Below are 7,864 nucleotides of genomic sequence, written 5' to 3'. Positions count from 1 at the left end.
AAAAAAAAAAAAAACCTGTTGCTGTTGAGTTGATTCTGACTCGTGATAAACACATGTGTTACAAAGTAGATCTGTTCCATGGAGTTTTCTTGACTGTGACCTTAAGACAAGCAGATTGCCAGGCCTTTCTTCTGTGGTACTACCAACCACTAGGTTAGTAGTTGAGCACAAACCATTTGTGTCACCTAGGGACCTTGTGGATATGAGTAGTGTAGGAGATACAGTGGATTCTTGTCTTAGTCGAACCACATATATAAGTCCAATTCTTCCTCAGTACACCAAAATGGGAGAGAGCACATGAGAATATGGCACTCACACCAAAAACGAGGGTAGTAACTCTAGGCACGAATATTACCTGTAGTTAGAGAAAATATGATAGGGTGGAAAGAAATCAAACAGGGACTTTAAAATTAGCTAAAAAGAATAGAGAATTAAAGATGTGCTTTGGACCCATTGGTTAACACCTGGGATGTGCAATACATACAAAAAGTGAAATAAACCAGAATTGATCAGATTGAATCATAAGGGAAAAAGGGAGATTGTGAAAAACAAAAGATAGTTCTGCTTATCATTGGATTATGGAAAGTAACTAAAATAGATCTCTTGAAAACCGGAGGATCTGGCAGAGAAGTTTTGAGAGGCCGTTAAATACAGTTTAAGGGTTTAGGTGCCATCGAGTTGGCTGTGACTCATGTTGTTGTTGTTGTTATTTGCCATTGAGTCGGCCCCGACTCATAGCGACTCCTCCTTGGGTTTCCGAGGCAGTATCACTACGGAAGTAGGAATGCCCAACCTTCCTTCCAAGGAGTGGCTGGTGGGTTTGAACCGCCAGCCTTCTGGTTAGCAGTCAAGTGCCTTAGGCACTATGCTACCAGAGCTCCTAGTGACCCCATATATAACAGAACTAAACATTACCCAGAGCTGTGCCATCCTCACAATAGTAGCTCATGTTTGAGCTCATTGTTGTACCCACTGTGTCAATCCATCTCATTGAGGGTCTTTGCTTTTTCACTAACCCTCTACTTTACCAAGCATGATGTCTTTCTCTAGAGAACGTTACCTCCTGATAATGTGTCTGTGGTTGTGAAGTTTGCGTGACAACTTGCCAGGCCTGAAAGAGTGGCTGGGCAGCTGGTTGCAGTTATTCCCCATGATGAGACTGGCAAACAACTCCATAAATCCACTGTGAGAAGCTACGTAGCTGCCTTAGGGCTCTGGCCTGCTTCCTGTATATAAGGAGAAGGCTTGGGGAATGGTCACTAGCTTATGGCACACTTAAACCCTGCATGTAGCCATGTCATTGTTCAGTAGGCTGCCATGCTCTGCCAATCTTGGGACTTTCAATGGACTTCAATTAATGGTCTGCCATGTGGTTTGGTAACATTGGGACTGTGCCTTTTTCCTTGTCAACCTTGGGTTTGTCAGTCTCAGCAGCCAGCAGCTGTCTGAGTGAAGAAAAACCTCTAGCTCCAGTGGGCCAGGAGCAGAAGACAGAGCTGAACGCCAAGGTTGAGGGGCTTTCACCCAGCCCCTAGAGTCTGGCACTTTGAACTCAGACTTAAAGCCTCCAAATTGTAAGAGAATAAGCTCCTGTTTGTTCAAGCCATCCTATTTGTGGTATATTCCTGTCAGAGAGGCACTAGGTAACCAAAACAGTGTCCAAAGTAAGCATGATGAAGTCTCACCATCCTTGCTCCTAAGGAGCATTCTGGCTTACTTCCTCCAGTCCATGGTATATTCAGAATTCTTCCCCAACATCAAATTTGATTGATCAGTTCTTCTTCAGTCTTTCTTTGTCATTGTTCAGCTTTCACATGCATACAAGGCAACTGAAAATACCATGATTTGAGGGTAAGAAATGCGAACTGTTAGACCAATATTCAGAGGGAGAAGTCTGGGACTTCTAACAGGATGACAGAGAATTGGAGAGACTTGTTAAAGTAAGGTGCAAAAGGAGCTCCTCAAGAAAAAGCAAAGAAACCAAACTCATTGCCATTGAATTGATTCCAACCCATAGCTACCCTAAAGGACAAAATAGAAGTACCCCATGGGGTTTCCAAGGCAGCAGATTGCCAGATCTTGGAGCTGGTGGATTTGAACTGCTTTGGTTAGCAGCCAAGTGCTTTAACCACTCCACCACCAGGGCTTCTGACAGGGAAGGGTTAAAACCAAGGAGCCAAACTGATGGCCTAAGGGCAGAGGTGCAGGAATAATACAGCCTTGGAAACTCTAGGCAGGATCTCTATGAGTCAGGTCTGCCTTGTAGGCAATGAGTTTTGTTTTGTTTTGTTTTTTATGGGAATGAAGAGACGGCAGAGCTGTGAATCTGGTGGGCCTGCAGCCCATCCATCCCCAGATCACCAGGGCTCCTTCTGCCAGAGATATTTCAGGGAAAGGTGGACAAAGCAGTACTAGGAGGTGAGGAGTGTTTAACACCAAAACTTGCAGAAGGAGATGGGATGATGATGTTAGAGACAGAAGCCACCAGTGTTGCTAAATATGGAGGACAAGGCCACCGTTGGGCAGAAGGGGTGGGGCATGGATGCGAGGTGAGGACAGAGCTAGCTGTGAGTTAACTCAAAGGATGTTACTGGATGTGACAAAGGTGGAATTGGTGGATCATACCCTCCCTTAATACTTCTGTTTTAGCACTCTACAAAACTTTAGTGTCAAAAAAAATCATGTAACTTCTCCCTATTAGACTGAAAGAGTAAAGTGTGTGTCCCAGGGCAGGGACTCCTGCAGACAAGTGTTAATGCAGTGCTATTCTCTCCCATCTCAGAGAGGATGTTCTTCATCAGGCTCACATGTACTCCCTCCACCTGGGTTCTTGATCCCATTCACTATTGACTTGGTGCTACCATTCCCCTTTCCAAGGGAGGAAGATCCTTACCTCCTGGGTCAGCCTGAGCTCTCTTTTGTTGATTAGCATCTGAGTAACAGGCTATTTCATACGAGAAAGGCAGTCACTGAAGGACACCTGAGGACACTTCTAGGGAGCTGTACACAGCAGGGAGAAGAAGTTACCTATTACATCCTTTGCCACATTTCATAGCACAGACTGCTCACTTGTCTGTTTGTTTTTAAGCTGACCTCTTCATCTTCATGATGCCACCCATCCTAGTACTCCTCCTTCCTTGCTGGATAAAACAAATCTTGCAATAATCAGTTGCTATTGAGTCAGTCCCATGTGTGTGTCAGTCCCACACGGTGACCCATGTATGTCAGAGCAGAACTGTGCTCCATAGGGTTTTCAATGGCTGATTTTTTCAGAAGTAGATCACCAGGCCTTTCTTCCAAGATGCTTGGGTGGATTCCAATCTCCAACTTTCCCATTAGCTGCTGAGTGTGTTAATCATTTGCACCATCCAAGGATTCCTTCCCCAATGGCCAGCCCTTCTTAGTCAGTCCTTGACCTCCCATAAATGTGGATGATCCATGAGTGTTGTATTTACTGCTGTCCTCTTCTCATTCATATATAATGGTGTGTGTATGTCTAACTTCTCAAACTATATTTTCAGCCCAGACTCCTCTTCTGAGGTACAAATGTCTTCTAGGTGTCTGCCCCTCAGTAATACTCAGAACAACACCTGACATTTGTACACAGTGGCAGGCATTGTTCCTAAGATACTTATGAGGTACATATGGTTATTAGCCTCATTTTACAGGTGAAGAAAACTTATGCTACATTTAAGGGAAGAGTAACTTTGAAAACTGGTAAGTGGAGAGTCATATAGGCTAAAAGAGCTGAAAGAGGCACAAAGAACTGAAGAAACTTGTCCAATGTCACAAGGCCAAAGAGAGGCAAAGCTGGTCTGAACTGCTGACTTGGAGTCTGGGAGCTGAAAAACTGAGCACACTCATCTGTCTCTAGGCCGTAGGAGGCAATGTGAGGAAACACATCCAGAAACAAACTCTTTGTCTTTCCCCAAAAACCAGGGGTGGGAGAATGTCAAGTAACAAGAAACTGGAGCAAGCCTTCCCCCATAGCATCTTATTAAATGGGGAGTCTAGAGACTGTGTGAAGTAGCCTTGGTGGCACAATGGTTAAGTGTTTGGCTGCTAACCAAAAGGTTGACAGTTCAAACTCACCAGCAACTTCATAAGAGAAAAGACTTGGTGATCTGCTCTGGTAAAGTTTACAACCTAGAAAACTCTTGGAGGCAGTGGCTACTCTGTTACATAAGGTTGCTAAGAGTTGGAACTGACTGGACAGCACACAACAAAAATCCTGTCATGAGATACCACGCTACATTTAAAGGAAGAGTAAGCTTGAAAACTGGGGAGGGGAGGGTCACTTACGCTGAATCCACCACAGCAGACAAACGGAACCTGGGTCTGGCAATTACAAAAGGAGGATACAGTGGAGTAATAGACAACAAAACAGAGGGAAAAACCATGGCCTTGGGAGACAGAAATGCAATGGTACTGGAGGTGCAACAGTAAGGACCAGGCCACTGACAACCTTTGATATCAACTTTGAAGAAGAGGAAAATGCACCAAGAAAGGGGGCAACAAAGTTGAAGAATTTGAAAAACTGGTAGACTATAAGCATGGGGGTTTGGGAAATTGCTCATTAGGAAGAGGAAAAAAAAGGAATAGCTGTTTCTGATGCCAGTATTCATATTTGCCCCAATTTAGCAACAACAATCAAACCTAACATTTAATTGAGCATTTACTAAGTGCCAAGCATTATTCTAAAGGATTTACATGCACTAACTTATAACATAAATGAATCTACCTACATTACAAACCTTAGATCTGCTATTAATTGCCTTACATGACAGAGGAAGAAATTGAAGGTATTCAGTCCATTTTACAGATGTGGAACCAAAGGCTTAGAGTTAGAGTAAGTCTCTTGGGCAAAGTTGCACAGCTAAGAGTGGCAGAGCTCACATTCAAACTTAAGTATCTAACTGTATGTTTATGTTTTATTGCCCCAATGGACCATTAGCTCATCAAGGGCAATAACTTTGTCTTATTCATCTTGGCAACCTCAGAACCTAGCATAGTGCCTGGCACACAATAAATGACCTATAAACATTAGTTTGGATTTGTACCCACTCCATGCAATCCATGTTTGTTGAATGAATGAGTGACTGAATAAACGATCTAACGGACAAGTCTCTTGTATAATAGCAATGGATGGCTTTCCTGGATGGGTCTGGATTCTGGCAGCTGGAGACTTTTTAGGCTATATGAAACAAAGGGGAAATTTGGATGGTAGTTTCTACGTTCACCATGGGAGTATAGAGATGATGAACCACATTGTATGGTGTTGGGTTTTTTCATGTGTTGATGCTGAAGAGGCAGGAAAGGAACCCAGTCAATGTGAATGCAGGATGGAGGACATTAGGTGGTAAGATGGTGGGAAAAGAGCTCTGCTTAAGAAAAAAAACTGAAAATACAAAAGGAGCAATCTGCACAAAGCATGTTTGAGACATAAATGCACAGCTGAAGAAAAAACTAGGAAGTTGTGTTTGAAGGCATGGCAAAGGAAGCTTGGAGTCCAAAGTTAATACTCTTTCAGGCACCTGTAAGAAGCTACTGTGATAGAGCTGGGACAAGCAGAAAGCAGATGTGAAATGGCTCACTGGACAAGCTGCTGGGGGGGGGGCATGGTGTGGCTGTGGGCAAGATGGATCCCAGGGATCCTTGGCCTCTGGCTTGCTGAGTCTGAGAGCTTTTGGATGCAATTAATCCCAATTTGGAAGGTATGGAATTGGGAGGTGGAGATGAGGAGCAAAGGGGAAAAGGGTAGGCAAGATAGAGTTACAAGGAAGAAATATGTGATGTCTTGTTAAAAGGAAGGAGACAAGAAAAGTCCAAACGTTTGAGTTCTGGGGGTTAGGCCACCGGGAAGGCAGGAATATAGGAGCATTGAAACATGCAAATGAGTTAGGGGAAGAGGGAGTCAGAAGGGCAAAATCCATGAGGTGGGGGGAGAGTGAAACAGAAGAAGGGAAAACAATAAAAACTGGAGAGGCTTGAGTTTATAAGTGATATGTAGTGTTTGGTGGAAACTGTTGCTTTGGGGGTACGAGAAATGTAAATAAGGATAATATGTAAATACCATTTATAATTTAAAAAGTCTGGAAGATTCTAATGAGGTAATCATTGTCAGGGCACTTTGACAAGTATGAAGGAATATCTTTGTGGCCAAGAGAAAAGGACATTGAGTGTGGAGTCAGAAAACCTGGGGTTGAGTGCCAGCTCTGCCACTTAAGACTGGGAGAAGCCACTGATCTCTCAGGTGCCTCAGCGTCCTCTGCTGGGAAAGCAGTGATAACTGGCCTTTCTCACGGATGGTTGTGGGGGTCTGTATTAGTTTCCTAAGGCTGCTGTAACAAATAACTACAAAGTTGGCTTAAAAGAACACGAAGAGCCCTAGTGGCACTTCATTTAAGAGCTCAGCTGCTAACTGAAAGGATGGCAGTTCAAATCCACCAGTGGCTCCATAGGAGAAAGATGTCTCTTCCCATGAAAATTACAGCCTTGGAAACCTCATAGGGCAGGAGGCCAGAAGTCAAAAATCAGGGTATCAGAGGAGCATGCTCTCTCGACGTGCTTTAGGGGAAAGGCCCTCCTTGCCTCTTCCAGCTTCTGGTGACCACAGGTGTTCCTTGGCTTGTGGCAGCCTTCCTCAGTTTTCTGCCCCTGTCTTCATATGGCCATCTTCTCTCTGTGTCTGTGTGTCTTCTCCCTTTCTTATGAGGATATCAGTCATTGGGTTTAGGGCACACGCTAAATCTAGGATGATTTCATCTTGAGACCCTTAATGACATCTGCAAAGATCCTATTTCCAAGTAAGGTCACATTCACAGATTCCAAGTGGGTGTGAACGTTTGGAGTGATTCAACCTATGACAGGGTCCAAACAGCAATGAAACAAGAGTCTGTATACATCTCAAATATTTTCCACATGCCCCTTCTTGTTGTTCCTAAAAGGCCACTCATGTTGTAGTATCTACTTGTGTACTTCCAATGGCTGCCCATTGCCCACAGGATAAAATCCAGGTGTCCTGGGATGGCACTGCAGACTCTAGCTTGTTTTCCAGGTCTCTGTCCTTGGTTTTGCTTCACCTCCTCCAAGTCCTCCCTACGGTATGTTTTATCAGCCAACTAATTCCCTCTTGATTTTTACAACCCAGTTGAAATCCTTTCAAGAAGCTTTCTCAAAGGACCCTTTAGGTAAATTCATTCTGACTTTAACTTGGCTGTTAACAATTCAGACTCCCTTCTATTAAGCCCAGGAAGTCTATTGGCATAGTAGTCAAAGCATACAGCTGCTAACTAAAATGTCAGTGGTTTAAACCCATTAGCTCCTCCATGGGAGAAAGATGAGGCAGTCTGCTTCCATTACAGCCTCGGAAACCCTATGGGGTAGTTCTATTCTGTCCTACAGGGTCCCTACGAGTCGGATTTGACTCGATGGCGGTAAGTTTGGTTTTTTGTTTTTCTTTTAAGCCAGAGTCCCTGGGTGGTGCAAACTATAAATGCACTTGGCTGCTAACCAAAGAGTTGAACTTTGGAGTCCACCCAGAGAGGGCTCAGAAGAAAGGCATAGTGATCTACTTCTGAAAAATCAGCCATTGGAGTTGCTCTGGAGCACAGGTCTGTTCTGAGTCACCTGGGCTCGTAATGAGTCTCAATCAACTGGCTGGCAAGTGCTTTTTGTTTGTTAGTTTTCTCTTAAGCTATCATTTGTCTCTTGCCTTATCATTAGACTTTTTGTGAATTGAAGCCATTCCTTCTGAACCACCAAGGTCTTGAAGATTGGGAAAGTGTCTTTGAGCACCCAGAATCAAATACAGTGTCTGGCACAATCCTGGCCCTTAATAACTGTTGTTGTTGTTGTTGTTGTT

At 43.9% G+C, this 7,864-nt stretch overlaps 1 protein-coding gene across 1 annotated transcript in view; it reads right to left on the bottom strand.

Annotated features, from left to right (window-relative positions):
• CLIC5 (chloride intracellular channel 5) overlaps window positions 1-7,864 on the bottom strand; it is a 254,433-nt gene that overhangs the window by 29,437 nt on the left and 217,132 nt on the right. The gene's annotated exons all lie outside the window — the stretch shown is intronic.

Source organism: Orycteropus afer, unplaced genomic scaffold (genome assembly GCF_000298275.1).
Source record: "Orycteropus afer afer isolate SDZICR_OR568_19922 unplaced genomic scaffold, OryAfe1.0 scaffold00034, whole genome shotgun sequence".
NCBI classification, from domain to species: domain Eukaryota; kingdom Metazoa; phylum Chordata; class Mammalia; order Tubulidentata; family Orycteropodidae; genus Orycteropus; species Orycteropus afer.
This window is presented reverse-complemented; position numbering and strand designations above follow the sequence as displayed.